At 40.3% G+C, this 15906-nt stretch overlaps 1 pseudogene across 1 annotated transcript; it reads right to left on the bottom strand.

The window, feature by feature from the left end:
- Positions 1–6556: 6556 nt before the first annotated feature.
- LOC146361248 (leucine-rich repeat-containing protein 3 pseudogene) lies at positions 6557–12514 on the bottom strand (annotated as a pseudogene). The gene is made up of 2 exons (XR_014799540.1): positions 12310–12514; positions 6557–11307 (listed from the first exon to the last, which is right to left on the bottom strand). The product of XR_014799540.1 is annotated as a leucine-rich repeat-containing protein 3 pseudogene (transcript).
- Positions 12515–15906: the final 3392 nt, after the last annotated feature.

The raw sequence follows: 15906 nt of genomic DNA, 5'->3' as shown, positions 1-15906 counted from the left end.
CTGCCTCCCTTTTCCCTCATCCACCTGCTGGCCTCCACCACTTGCTAATGTTATTGAATCTGTGGAGGCTCTGCGATAGCCACCACACGAAGTAACGAATAACGAGCCTATCTAAATCCCAGTAATGAGTAACGCGTTCCTGGTTTTGGCATAATAACTAGTTACCGTGCTCGTTCCCACAATAATAACGTAGTTACTGTAACGCGTTACTTAATAACGCGTTAGTCCCAACACTGGTGATACAACTGTGTTTAATGGTTCCCTTCACAGATATAATCAAGCTCTTTGTTGTGTGCTCCTCTGGTTTGAGAGCTGTAGCAGCTTCTGAAGAATAACCTCCCTGGCCACTGGTGGTAATGGGCTGCTGAGGGCCTGGCTTCTCCTCTGCAGTAGGGTGACTGCTTTGTCTGTTTTGAATCTTAATGAAAACCGAGGGAGAAGAAAACAAGTGTTTTATCTGTGTTTCAACAAGAGTATCTGCAGCATTCAATCATTCTAAGATTTTGTGATCTTTTATGTTATTATATTGTAATAAAATTAAAGTGTTGGCGATTTTTTTTACTGATTTAGTCAATTTAGAAATATGTTAAATAGAACATTTAATTGAATTGAACGTGCTGTTTACAGCCACTTTGTAGCTTTAGACCCCCCCCCCCCCATTTGCATTTATTTTTTAGCACATTGATCTTCATTTTCACTTTCCTTTATTTAATTACCTGCTTATGTTTATTTACCACACTTTTGTATTTATTTTCAAAGTATATCTATTCACCTACTAGTTTATTAGGTGCACCTTGTTAGTATAGGTGGACGGATTGATCCAGATATCCAGATATCCACATTCCCTGGTTTAGGAGGGCAGCGCCTTAACTATTAGGTCACTGGTAATGTATGAGCATAAGACACCCAGTCACAGATTTAAAAACTTCAAGTTCAAATTCATTCATTCAGAGTTTTTTCTTTATCTTACTCTGCCTCATCGCTCTCTCACCTCACACAAGCACATTTCCACTGTTTCATAGCTTTCAGCCTTCACCCCAAACCGAGCATGTTTGTATGGAAACCCGTTTCCGCCACTAAATAAAAACAAAACAGCTAGTATCCATAACTCAAAATTTCGAGTTACTTTTCTCAAAATTTCGAGTTAGCTCTGCCAATCAAAAATATACGTGAATGAGGTCGCTTTCTTGTTACCCAGACGCATATGTCGCAGAGGACCGCGCACTCAAAAACGGATCCCAACAAATTGGCGCTTTCGCGAGTACGTTTGCTGATTGTAACACCATGTGATTCAGCTAATAACACAGGGATTTCATCATTTGTGAAGCCAGGCTGAAAACACTCAGCAATCTGTGCATTCACGACTGGATGTAATACCGGTAGCTTAGCTGTAGCATTTGTAGCTGAGGGCTTCAGCTTCCGGGTAACAAGGAAATGATGTCATTCACGTAGATTACTGATTGGCAGCGCTAACTCGAAATTTCGAGTTGCTTTTCTCAAAATTTTGAGTTAATAAATCGAAATTTCGAGTTAATATGTAGAAATTTCGAGTTAATATGTAGAAATTTCGAGACAGTAACTCGAAATTTCGAGAAAATAACTCGAAATTTTGAGTTATGGATCCTTTTTTTTTTTTGTGGCGGAAACGGGCTTCCATATGTTTGTGCAACACAATGAAAATAAATGATTTTTCCTCCCATTTCCCCTCCACTCCAAATCCAAACATCAAAACACTAAATCTTCTTTTTTCACAACTTTCTGTTGCAATGTGAATGTTTTTTTGGATTTTTTTTGGTCTCCTTTCTGCTCCTTAATTGCTTCCTAACTAATTAAAAACACTGAAATGTGCCCAGGAAATGCAGTCTGAAAGGACGAGAAAACAAACATGTCATTAATCTTTGCTTTAACGCTCCTCTCATTAGCATGCGCTTCCTGTGCTCTATGGAAGAACAGACATCACCGTGACACATTATGCACACCATGAATAGCCTGACAACAGGAGTTTGTATTCACTGAGGCACATTGTTTGTGTCTCTGTGCATGTGCTGTTGTAGGTCTACTAGTTCACCCACACCATTTGTCCATCTTCAGAAACAACATGAACAAAAATAAATGCTGCTGGGAGGCCGAGTAATATCTCTGCATGTGTGTGTTTTTATATATGTGTGACGAGAATTTCAAATGTTTAAAAGGAAAAAGCCAAAGTGCATACATTAAATGTGCATCAAGTGTAGCTGTTAAGCAGCTACACTAATTAAAGGAAACATTTTTTTAAGGATGCAATTGAATAACGTGTGGGAGCAGAGCACTCTTGTGGGAAGCACTACATGAACCCTGGTAAATGTCTTCAATGACAAGATAATTAAATGATGTTTCCTGTGGCTGTTTAAAGGTACTTAATGCAATTTTGGCAACCAGAAGGCAACGTATAAGATCCACCTTCTAGTAATTAAGCCTGCCTTCTTCTTCTTCTTCTTCCAGCTGCTCCTTTTAGGGTTCACCACAGTTGATCATCTGCTTGCACCTCTATCTTCAACATCCTCCTCTGTCAAACCGACCATCTGCATGTCCTCCTTCACTACATCTTCCTCTTTTCCTCCTGCCTGGTAGCTCAGCATCCAATATATCCACTCTCCCTCCTCTGTGAATCTCCAAATCATCTCAGCCTTGCCTCTCTAACTTTGTCTCCAACCTGCTCGGTGCTCATGTACTTATTTCTAATCTTGTCCACTCAAAAAATCAAATCATCCTGTTTTTTTTGTCAGCGCCACCATCTCCAAACCTCACATCATAGCGTTCCTTTCACTTTCACTTCTTACCTTGTAAGCTTGCCGCTGACTTTTATATAACTGCCTCCAGACTGTTACATTCAAAATGCACATACAGATATTTGTATATATCGTTTTTATTTATTTTATTTACTTATACAGTATAATACAATCTTTGTGCTCTGTGTAAAACACTACAGTCTTTTCTTGTCTAATTTATATACTGAATGACAGTATAAGAAATCTGATCAGTCAATCTAATAACAATCTTAAACAGCTTGAAGAAATTCCTGAAGGAATTAGCTCGCTATACAAAGACATACTGTCAAAAACAATGAAATAGCATTAAATTACTTTCTGTCAGCAGGAAGACAAATTTTGTGAGGAACAAAGTTCAGTTTCTGAGAGTCCATGTCTCCTTGATGCTCATTGGTGAAGTCGCATATCATAATTGGAGCACTTCTGTCACGGTACTGGGTCTGCGTCTCAGTATTTGTGTTTCAGACTTTGATTTAGTTCTCAGTGATCTTAGTCCTCTCTCCCTTAGTGCTATCTCAGCCTGTGTTCGAGTCTTTGTGTTTGTTCATCTCCTGTGTCATCCCAGTCAGTGTATGATGACCCAGTTGTGGACCTCCCACTACAACCTTTTTTAGTGGCATATCATCTCTCAGCATTAGTGACATGCTTCACCTTGTCCCATTAAAACATGCTTTCTTGGTCCCGGTTTTTGTATTGACATTTTTGGATTTTGGTTTCACTTGTTCGATTGGTATTCCTTTTATTTAAAAAGTCAGCCTTCTTTATTTTTCTCACATTCAACCTGTCTGGCTTTAATTTCACTTTATAGGATCTTAAAAATGAAAGCGACACAAACTTCAGTTCCTCTACTGGTCATTTGCGGCTACTGTCCAACTTTACAGCAGAAATGAACAGCTTTAAAACTTGATGAAAATTGAGATATGACTGTGGAGTTATGGCTGTGGCCATAATTGGCACATGCACAGGCAGCTCGAGCCAATCAAATCAATTTCAATTCAATTTTATTTATGTAGCGCTAAATCACAACACCACTCACCTCAAGGCGCTTTATATTGTATGGTAAAGACCCCCTTTCGGCAAGCACTTGGCGACAATGGGGAGGAAAAACTCCCTTTTTTAAAGGAAGAAACCTCCAGCAGAACCAGGCTCAGGGAGGGGCACCCATCTCCTGCAACTGGTTGGGCGTGAGGGGAGGAAGACAGAATCAGAAGAGTATGCTCGACCTTATCCACTACTTCAAGTCAAAACTGGACATGAGTTAGATTATGTGGTTATTAATTTTATCACTAATTTATACCTGTGCATTACATTTATACAGTTTATGAGCTCGCCAAAATTAGCTGGTCAATTATCCATATAAGGCAAGTCTTGTTGAAAAAACCCCAAGATGGTATGGGTTAAACTTATCCATGGAGGTACTTCGGATGTCACAAAATTACCTGGATAATTCAGTTTCCTCACTTCATCAGCCCTCAGGTTTTTCTGTTGCCATCTGGCTGCAGTTGTGTTATGGGAGCCTGTGCTACTATCACAGTGGTTTCTGAGTGTCTGTCCCTCTTTCACACTGCCATTAAGGAGATACTGTGCAACTCTCCATATATTTAAACATGTTTTTCACACAGATGAAAGTGAGACTTTCTCTGTTGTCCTTTACAGTAGTTTGAAAAAATGTTTTCTTGATCAAGTTCGACTGTCAATCCATCAAAATCTAAACGCCTCTCGGTCACACTGACTTTTTGAAGTGCTCATTTACACACAGACGCACACACAAACAGATACTCGTTTGCAGGCTTCACCTTTATCGGTCAGAGCTGATGCGTGACGCCGCACTTTCACGGATCACTGTTCAAGGTTTATCTGCAGGGGTTTGTACTGGGGCGCCCTTGGGCTGCCTATCAAAACGTGTTTGAACGATACTCAATGTTTATTTTACTTGTCGTGAATGAACAATATGATGTTGTGCTTTTGGTGTGAAGCATCGTTGCACTTGTGTCCAGTCAAAGTTTTGTGATACAGTAAAATCACCAGGGAGCTGCTTTGAGTTTCAGAAGAACTTGCTGAATATGTCAACTAAGAACAACTTTGTTGCTGGTGTTATTACTTTCAATGAGTCCGGCTGGTAGCACAACCTAAAGTGCTCTCCAAGGAAGAATTAAATTCTTTTTAATCTTCCATCTTCCAACATATTTCATTGTATTATATATATATATATATATATATATATATATATATATATATATATATATATATAACACACACACACACACACACACACACACGAATATTAGTTAACATGACGTACAGTGCTGTGCAAAAGTCTTGAGCTGGCCCTCAGTTCTTCATATTTTTCTTCCAAGGAGCCAGATTTTCTTGTAATCTTTTGAAGTGCTCTTGAGCAATAGTTCTTCAGGCTTTCTGAAAGTCTTACAAATGTGTTTTTTTGGACATTGACTGCTTTTTCACAAATTTTCAGTCCACTCCTTCCACCTGACCATTCACCACAGCATGTGTGTGTTAGGTTTGTAAGTACAGCAGGTACATTCAAACTCCATTTCATCTCTCAGCATCAGTGAGACGTTTCACCTTGTCTCACAAAAACACGGTTTCTGTTTGCATTGCCCGTTAGTTTTGCAGTGCTTTGAGTTTCTTCTGCATCATTTCTTCTCATGTTTTCCTTGTCAAGTTTTCACATTCTGTATAAGTTATTTGTCTTTGGTTACTTCCCATTTTACTCTGAAGGTTAGTAAGTATATGTATAAATATTAATTGTGTTTCATGTAGGCAGGTTTTATCATTAAAAATGTAACTACATAAAACCAAGAGCTCCATCTAAGACTCTAAAGGCCAGGGAAAGCCTCTTCTCTCTAAAAAGCGCATCTGAAGAAACCACAAGACTGGAACAATGTCTTATGGACAGATGAGACCAAAGTGGAGATGTCTGAAACTGACCCCAAGCACAGCAGCAAATGAGTGAAAAGCAATGAATCAGAGCTGTACATAAATGAAAGCCCACAAACCTCAGTGAACTGAAGAATGAGACAAAATTCCTCCACTTATAAAGTTGCATAAAAACTCACAAAAACTTATTTCACAGGACTGTAGCTGCAGGGAGTGTTTGATGCTTGTGAGAATAACAAAAGAGTATTGCACTTTGATTTTCAGGTTGTTAACATTTGAAAGTACAATGAGTGTCTTTGATTTTTTGGTTGTTTTGATGTGAACTGTCTAAATGAACCAGAAGGAAAATAGATTCAAAGCTGTCATTTTCCATTTCCCCTCAAAAATCCCCACACACTTAAAAATCATTGGGAAAAAAAAGAGTAAAAATCACTTTGCAGGGGCAGTTTAAACTTAAAATTTAAGTTTGCCTCCTTAAATTTTATACGAACTTCCGCAACGGCACAAAAGGCACTCTTTAATCCCTAAATTTTTCCTTCCAAAATTGCTTAAAAACAGCTAAAATTACCCTGTAAGACATAGTGTCAAAGAAATGGATGTGTGACAGTCAACTGATGAAGACTTCATTATAAGGGGACTTTTTATTTAGTCTTATTTTCTTATTTTGTGGAGAAAAATCTACATATTTCAGTTCACTGGAGGCTTGTTTAGATTCTACTGATAACAGACTTAAACAGCAAAGCAAAGGGAGAAAAGGTCTAAAAATTCATGAGTGCTGGCAAAGAAGAAACAGCAGAGAGAAGACAAACAGATAATTTTATTGACTTTCTCCTGTCTGAGGTGATGTTTTTAGTATTTAACAAACAAAGAAAGCTATTAATCGACACAGTGCGCCTCTCAGATGTCGACAAAAGCTGTTGTCTGCTGCGGTACTGAGCATTTCTCTCCATTTGGCTAAAGCGCTTACACAGCTCTAATGAAGTGTCACTCTTAAAGTTAGCGAGACACACTGACCTCAGCTGTATCCAGATAATTAATAATATTCGCTTCAATATGATGTACACTGCAGCCCTCGGGACTTGTAAGACAAAGTAATGTGGATCGTAATTAAAGTCCTGACTGTGTGACAGAAGGGATAGGTCGAGGTTTAGAGACTACAAGGTCAGAGATAGATATTAAGCAAAAAAAAAAGAAAGTTAAATGCACTTTTCTAGGGGCTGGATATGGTACAAAAGTCTTGAGCCACTCTCGTTTCTTTCTATTTAGCTTCCAAGCAGCCAGATTTTCTTCTTGAGCAATAGTTCTCCAGGATTTCTGAAGGTCTTTGAAACTATTTCTTTGGACATTGGCTGTTTTTTCACTCACTTTCAGTCCAGTCCTTGTGCCTGATCATTTTCAAAGGAATGTTAATGTTTGTTAAGCCAATTAACACTGACGTATGAATCATTTAAGCATCAAAAAAGATTTCACCTTAACACTGAAAAATGGTTTCAGTGAAAAGGTGGCTTCTTAAGGAAAGGAAACAGGGAGAAAAGCCTGATATATGAAAATTACACAAGAACTAGAGTGAAAATCAGTGATAACGGGGCTGATGGAGTGATGAATCTAAATCATCGTCAGTATGTACAGAGAAGTCATAACTGGATAGAAAAACACACAGTGGAGCACTATCAGTCATGGATTGGCCTCCCAGAGCCCGGACCTCAACGTTATTGAAGCAGTGTGGGATCATGTTGACAGAGAACAGAACAAAAGGCAGAAACATCCAAAGAAGAGCTTTGAATGTCCTTCAAGAAGCCTGGAGAACTATTTCTGAAGACTACTGTAATGAACCACGGCAGACCCGATGACATATTTATGCTTTTAAGCATCTCTTTATTAACACAGTTGCTTATAAACACACGAACAGCCACAGCTCTCCCACTGCCAACCGCACACATCACCAACCACAACAACGACATGATAGGACCCCGTTCAGTGTTTTAACCCAGAGCGGCGTGATTGCAGATGCCCTGCAGGTGCGTCTGCCTTCCCTGCCCTGGCACCACTGACCACGCCCTGCTACAATTCCTTAAAGAAATTATAAGAAAGCTGCCTAAGACAGATCAGACTGTGCTAAAGAATAAAAGTGGTCACACCAAATTTTGACTTTCAGGCTCATTAGGATAGTTGATACTACTTGTTTTTTCCGGCCAATAAACTGTTACACCCATTTTCCATTTTCCTTCCAAAATATGAAGATATATTTAAGAGGATGGCTCAAGACTTTTGCACAGTTTGATAGAAACCACATGAATTGCGTAAACGACTATGTAGCGGATAAATGGATCACTACACTGTGGATACTGAAGCACCCTCCACGATGGCTCGTTAGATTTATGAACTTGAGCCGTTAGTAGGATGAAACTATTTCTGGGTTTTAAGACGTATTAATATTCAGCTCCATCTAGATCTATGCAGCTGAAGATATATGACTTCCATATTTGGAGCCAGGGGTATTTTTCATCGTAAAATCTGTACGAACAGATAACAGGATCTCACTGTGAGGAATATGTTATGCCTGCAGATTGTTTGAGCAGATTGGCGGAGAGCTTTCAACAACTCCCTTGAAACTGAGTAGAGAATACTTTCAGGTGTGACTACCTACAAATTGCTACCCTGTCAGTGCACAGTGTCTCTCAGTTACGATCTACCCTTTGATTATTACTCGTTACTTAAAATAAATAAATAAATGAATAGAACAATACACACATAACGGGTGAGATCACAGCTATGTCCATATTTTCTGGTTGATTTCTGTCCAACTATTTTTAATGAGCATCAACTTGTACACAAAAAAAGGTCATATATTGAAAAATATGGTTTTATGTTAAGTCTAAATAAAATAATTCTTCCAGTAAAAACCAGTGTGTGTGTCAACAGGCATGAAATTTGTGTGATGCAATCCAAATTAATAGATGAAAACAAACAAAAACACATGTTTTCAGGTTCTTGCCTTATTTGTCACCACTTCTTCTTCTGCGAGTGCTACAAGTCAAGCCGGTCCTAATTGGTGTGAATTCCACAGTCAAGTAGTTGGAAGCTTTAGGTGTAAAAACCTGTGGGTGGGGTCCACTTTGGTTAAGCTGCTTTCAGATGTCAGGCGCAGCAGGAAGAGACTGAGGAAATTAAAAAACAACAACCATGCACCCACCGTGCAGGGGAAGTGCAGATTCAATGAGCCTACATGTTGACAACAGATTAAATCATGTCGATATCAAGTTTGTTTAAAGGGGACCTGTTATTCTTTCACTTATATCCTGCAATATACACTGTTACACTTGTAAATGCTCATAATAAACATGGTTAAAATTTCAAGTAAATCACTCAGAATACAATCAAGGAATCCTTATGTACAAAATGCTCACACTTCAGACTGCTCTAAATACTCAATTTTGGACTGTTTTTTCTACTTGTTACTCTGGATGATGTCATACAAAGCCAATATCCCTATTAAATAGCACCAAATTATGACAGCGCTCGCCTCAAGGCGCTTTATATTGTAAGGTTAAGAACCTATAATAATACAGAGAAAGCCACAACAATCCAATGACCCATGTGAGCAAGCACTTGGCGATAGTGGGGAGGAAAATCTCCCTTTTAGCCGGAAGAATCCTTGAGCCAAATTGGTTGTGGCCGACTAGACTTTCCAGAATCTGAAATTTGATGAAACATTTCGTGTGTGCAGTTTAGTTAAGCAAAAATAGAGAAAGAGACGATCAGTTCAGTTCTCAAACTGAACTTTGTTTTTGTGGCAGGAATTTATCATATTTCTTTTTCCAAAAGTAACAAACTTATCAACATTTGAAGCAAAACGAGGGCTCAAGTGTGAAATGTAATTCTGGGCTGCCAAGCCACCTTAAATTGACAGTGCAGGGGTGTCACAGGGGTTCCTACAGCCATCAAATCCCCTCTACAACACCTATATCCTTTATGCATTGCATCATTAAGCATACATCATCTTAACATTAGGAGGGAAACATATATCAGTTTTAACAGAGATTAACAGCTACTACAGCTAATTTCTCCGCTGTTGCCCCTAAAGGTCCCCCTGCTTCTTCTTTTTTAAAATGCATTAAACAAAATCAAACTTGGATATTTTTCTGTGAAGCCATGGGAATTATTTGTCGAGGAGCTCATTTCTGTTTCACACTCAAGTGGCTCTCGGGTTCTCCTCAGCTGGTAGCTGAACTTCTTTAACTTGGTGTGATATGCAAACTTTTGAGGTGTGTTAAGCACATTGGAGTGAGAAATAAGGATCTGACATCTTTTGTTATTAAAGAAGTAAATTATCTGAGTCTGAGCTGTGTCTTTCTTTTTGTTTAAAGCCTGCACTTGATGATTACAGCAACATTTTAAAACCTCCCCCTTAAATCTTTGTGCCTTCACGCCTGTCACTTCTCAGTATTGCTCGCTGTAAACATATTCATCGCCTCTCTGTCATTTGTATTCATCGCTGCACTTTGATCCATATTCATCCTAAAACACGCTGCTCACTGTGTCGTAGTCCTTGCTCATGTGAGAAGTGCTGGGCAGTGATTTGAGGTACTCCATGTGCCTTCTGGCGTCCTCCTGATTGTGTTTGATGTAGTAAATGATGTAAGCTGTCACCATGGAGAACCAGCAGAACATGGCCACAAACATGGCTACGTCAGTCGTCTTGTGGTGGAAGTTGCAAAAGTTGATCCCCGAGTCCAGGACCTGGATCACCGGCTGTCCCACGTACTCCTCCTGCTCTGACGTGAAACAGCTGACCTCGTTCACCGTCTCGGGGTCGAGCCTCAGCTCCCTCAGTGTCTCCTGCAGTGAGCACTCGCAGTGCCAGGGGTTCTGGGAGAGGCGGATTCGGGCGTGCAGCTTGGTGAAGGTGTCCCTGGGGAGGCCGCTCAGATGGTTGTTTGAAAGATCCAAGGTCCGCAGGGCTTCGGAAACCCCCTGAAAGGCACCGACCTCCACGCTCTCCAAGACGTTGTGAGATAGATCCAGCTCCCTGAGGCGGTGAAGGTCAGCGAAGGCTCCTTTCGGGACGTGTCGGATCTGGTTCGACGAGAGCAGGAGAACCACAGTGTCCTTGGGTAAGTTCGGCGGGATGCTTTCCAGGTTGCGCGAAGTGCACTGCACCACCATGCCGTTCCTCTCTGTGCAGTGGCAGAGCTTAGGGCAGGTATAGGCGGTCATCATCAAAGAGAGAAGTGTTCCCACAAAGAAAAGAGAACTAAAAGAAGAAGGGTTTATGGATGACCTGCACCTTTGAGAGGCCCCCATTAGCCAGCGTTAGGACTGAAATCAGTGCTGCTGGTATGAGGGTGTGTTGCTTTAGAGGCATGAAATACATTCAAGCAAATGATGTGGCTACAGTTTCATTCTCAACATTCGCTTGAACATTGTTTATTCCGACAGTTAACTGATCCATCTCAAAAGAAGGCAAATGTTTGAAAGTTTGCATTCTTGCTAAATGAGATTTTACAGCGAGGTATGGATGACGTAACCCAGAAACAGTACACGGTGGGAAATGTAGTCCAGGGTGGGAGGGACACCTCTTCTCCGCCCGGCTGCAAGAAACCTGCGAGAAAAAAAGATGACAGTGAAACAAAGGGTGAAAAAGATATCGCGGCCCCTTCATCTCACAGCCTCTTTCCAGGAAAAGTAAATAAATAAATAAAATCCTCCCCCTCTTCTCCGACTCCTTCCTCCTTGGAGGGGGAAGTCAGTAAAGTTCAAGATTATCATAATAATACAAGGTTTTCTATAGCATGGGTCCCTCAACTCAAATCTGTCCCCGCGAGAAAACGACAAGTCATTAAACAAGGTGTGGGCTCATCAATATGCAGCAGATGAACTTTGAAAAACAGTGATTTGTGATTAAATAAGAAGCTGCCTGTAGTCTATAAGGTTAGCAGTGATGTATGTGGGAGCATCGAAGGTCGGGATGCAAATTAAAACCCTCTACAGGATGCACTGTATTCGGGCCGACAACAAGGTGCAGACTGAGTGATAAGCAGCTTTTTGATCAAGACTGTGAGTCTCAAACAAGCTGCTGTGTAATGGCTTCTGAATGATGTTCATACGATAAGCTAATGTTTCAGAAACTGTGGTGCCCTTTTGGAAATTACAGGGATATTAACATGGGTGTAGCAGAGATAAGGATGCAGGAAATAAAAAAGGATATTACAGGTGTAGATGTTATTAAATGGGGGCATAATTTGGAGATAAACTCTCATAAGTTTCAGCTAATTGAGTTTAAATTTCCTTTAAAGCATCTACCTTCTATTTTTGTTCTTTATTTGATATTTTACACGATAAAGTAGATTCTAAATGGCAAACTTAATTAATTTGTTAATGTAAAAAGTATCTGATTAACTGATATATTAATTAACAATTACAACAATAAATGCCCAGCTCCCCTTAGGAATACCATAGAAACACTTTTGCATACATTATTATTTCTAGTCATGATAAAGTAATCTTATATTGATCAATACAGGCAGAAATTATTTTTTTTTAAATATATTTTGGTCTCATTTGGCTTAACTATTTTAAACTAAATTTGGAGTTGGCAACTTACCTGACAGCTTCACTCTGTCCTGCTGGGATCACTGTGTCTTAAACGGACCGGAGAAACATCCAGGAGTAAATCACCGCCTCATCCTCTGCAAACAAACAGACGTCTCCACTCAGAGTCCAGCTGAGAAAAAGCAGCTGCTTAAAGAGTCCAGCTGTTTAGTCAGGATCTCCTGTCGGTGGATCTTTGCAGCAGCAGCAGCAGCAGCAGCAGCGGTGAGTCTGTGTGTGTGTGTGTGTGTGTGTGTGTGTGTGTGTGTGTGTGTGTGTGTGTGTGTGTGTGTGCAGAGATGGAGAGGTGAGGTAGCACCGCTGGGGTCCCTGTTCTTCCTTTGTTTGCTTCCGGGAAATGCAGCAATTGGAAGACTACGGGAAAATGTACACTACAGAACAGAAGGTGATCAGAGCCATCAGCATAAACACAGAAAGTTTTTGGCGTGTTTGTCAGAGAGCTGTGTCCGTGTAGCACTGTATATTACCGCTTTTTGTAGGCTGACACACTAAAGTTGATAATCATTTCATGGTAGATTCTAGCATTTTTTAAATATGGAAGAAAAAAAATCTTTCTAATCTTTAAGTAGAAATTTTGAGGGGCCCCGCCCACAGTGATAGAAAAGCGTGTTTTCTTGTTTTCTTCCAACTCAAAGGGATTAGAAAATAAATTAATTTAGAATACACACACACACACACACACACACATATATATATATATATGTATATATATCCCAAAATTGCTCAAATGTAGTTACTCATCTAAAAACAAGGAACAGAGGAAGGAAAACTATTGTAGTAGCTGGCCACTTTATTAGGGAAATTTGCTCATGTGTAGTTTATGATGTAAAGCTGTAAGTTTGTAAGTTAACGCTCACTGATCACTTTAGTACATACAGCTATTCGTGTATAGCTGAAGGGTTAGCTCAGATTATTAAATAGAGGGTTCAATCCACACGCTGGTCAAAAAGTTGCAGTGAAAGAATTGCTTGCTCTTCTCTTTTCTTGGTTAAATATTTGCAATTAGTGAATCACACTCACTGGCCACTTTATTAGGTACACCAGGGCCCATGAAGCTAGCCAGTTAGCTCTGATGGCTAGAGCCTGATGCTAACAACACTGAGGGGGTTCATGGGTTCAAGCTCAGGACCAGCCAACAATGTCAGCATGTCTTCTTGTAAATTATACTCTCTGACCACTTCATTAGGTACACTGGGGGCATGAAGCTAGCTGGTTAGCTCAGATGGTTAGATCGTGGTGCTAAACACACCAAGGCCATGGGTTCTATCCCCTTCCCTGCTGAAAAGTCACAACAAATGACTTATAGGAGCTTTACTTGCTTGAATGTTTGCAGTTTGTAAGTTACAGGCACTGGCCACTTTATTAGGTACACCTGCTGATTTATAGCTAACTGGTTGGCTTAAATGGTTAGAGCGTATTGCTAATAAAAAACAATACACACACTGGCCATAAGTTTATATAGAATGACGTTTAGGCACTCGCAATCACAATGAAACAACTCCGTGCATCTAGAAGTTGTCAAGACAACCTGCAAGAATCACTCAATCTCAGCAGGAGCAGAACCAGTGCTGTCAGCTTAGAACAGGAAACTCAGATCACACAGGCTCACCAAAATGAAGAATAGAAGATTGGAAAACATGAATGCATGCATGCGTGTTGTAAATTCTGAATTCATTTTGGGGGGGGGGTTTATGCAGAGAAAGCTTCTGACAAACTGCATATCTACAAACGTTCTGCTTATCATATGTGGCATTCACTGCACTAAATGATTGGCTGAGCTCCTGAAAATGAGTTTTTGCAACTCCCCTATTGTGTAAATCAGTCCACGTGCATTATCTCTTTATTTCCCGGCACCTACTGATGTATCAAATTCAAATTTCAAGCTTGCTTGCACTTTTGAATGACAGCTAAACCTTTTCCTTGCGACATCTTCTCTCCCTCTCTGATGTATATTTTAACCCCATTCTGTATTTGTTTGATTATTAAAAAGACACAACACTGCAATGAGCACTTTTGCAGCCCCAAAAGGCACGACAAACTAAATTAATGAGTGTTTTGTACTCTGCCATTGAAGTTGCCCACTTATTAGCCCACTTAGAGTATACTGAGCATCCATTTTAATGAAAAGGAACAATAAACTTTTTATTCTCTTCATGAACATCCCATTTAAAAAAGTCCGGAGGTCCCTGCGCCTTGTTTTGTTAACCTACTGCCACCTATTGTCCCTGTGCTCTGTGTGTGACTGATTGCTTGCCCTGCATGCCGCTCTCTGTCATTCTTCATAAACATTGATTACAATTGTCCTGCCCCGATGGAGGACTTCAATGCTGTCACACTGGCTGTGACAAAAGACCTTTTTGAAGGTATGGTGGACATGCAAAGACCGCCTGAATGCAGGCAGCGCTTTGCAAAGCATCTGTATGATGAAATGGCAGCCATGTGCAGAGTTCAGCCCCGTCAATTTTGCTGAAAGGCAGAATCACTGATTGTATTGACCAGTGAAGCATTTCAGTGTGCGTGAGTTTGCTTTTACTTTGGCTGCATCCATAGCCCTTCCTAGGCACGCTGATAAATGCTGTAACAGCTCAATGGCGGCTTTTTGTTTATTTATTTATTTTGCCTCTTAGGTGATCGGTGATAGATTTACTTCACATCCGCCGCCATTTAAGCTTAGTGAAACTTGCCATGGCATTTGTTTAACATCCTTACTCATCTTGTCAGGCTCCTGGCAAAATTCCTGCATGATATCCCGTCTTAAATAAATTCAGTCCTCCTCAGGATCACAATGATATGGAGCCGGGCCAGTTAAAGTGTCGGATAAGCATTAGAGACAGAGTACTTCTGTCATATTTCACATTTGCTGTATCAGTGCTGAATTGCAAAAGATGACATTACTTCCTGTGAACAAAGATACTGTTTTTGACACCTCTTGCCTGGCTTGTTATAGATGACATTGTAAAGTCACTCTCTGAAAGCAGCACCGCACTGCCCTACAGTATATATTGACCTCTCCAAAGCCACACTCGGTACATTTGATAATGATTTCAGGCCGCAGAGGGTACATTGGATTTTGCTCACTCTGCTTCCAGTTGCTTTCAGTCACAGCATGTTTTAGCTCTGTGACCCTGTGACAGAGGACCAGGACAGGCGAGACCCTGGCTCACAAAAGATTTGGAGCATCTTTGAGATCTGTATGTCATTGCTGTCCTCATTGCTTTGATAAAAAGTCGTTTGCATTAGAGAGAAGGTTGTCTATAAGCAGCTTACAGCATTGCTAAGTGAGAGCATGGACAGGCTCCAACGTTCATATCCTGAGCCAACACTGGGGCAGAGAACTTTTGGACGAGGCCAGTCGGACAAACCTTTATTGAAACTTTATTAAGGGTAAATTAAGTGAGAAGAGCACAGAGAGACAGACTGATGACAGCAGGGTTAAAGTCCAGCTTTCAGAGGGTTTGGGGCTACTTTAGAGAAAAGAAACAAACTCATCTCAAGATTTGCATTTATCATACTAAAGATATGAGACATCTCTCTGAATTCATCCATCTATCTGTTCTTTTCTTGCTGAAAAACACTTTATCTGATCCAT

The sequence above is a fragment of the Perissodus microlepis genome, chromosome 23 (genome assembly GCF_051167445.1).
Source record: "Perissodus microlepis isolate ML-2025 ecotype Zambia chromosome 23, ASM5116744v1, whole genome shotgun sequence".
In the NCBI taxonomy this organism is placed as follows: domain Eukaryota; kingdom Metazoa; phylum Chordata; class Actinopteri; order Cichliformes; family Cichlidae; genus Perissodus; species Perissodus microlepis.
This window is presented reverse-complemented; position numbering and strand designations above follow the sequence as displayed.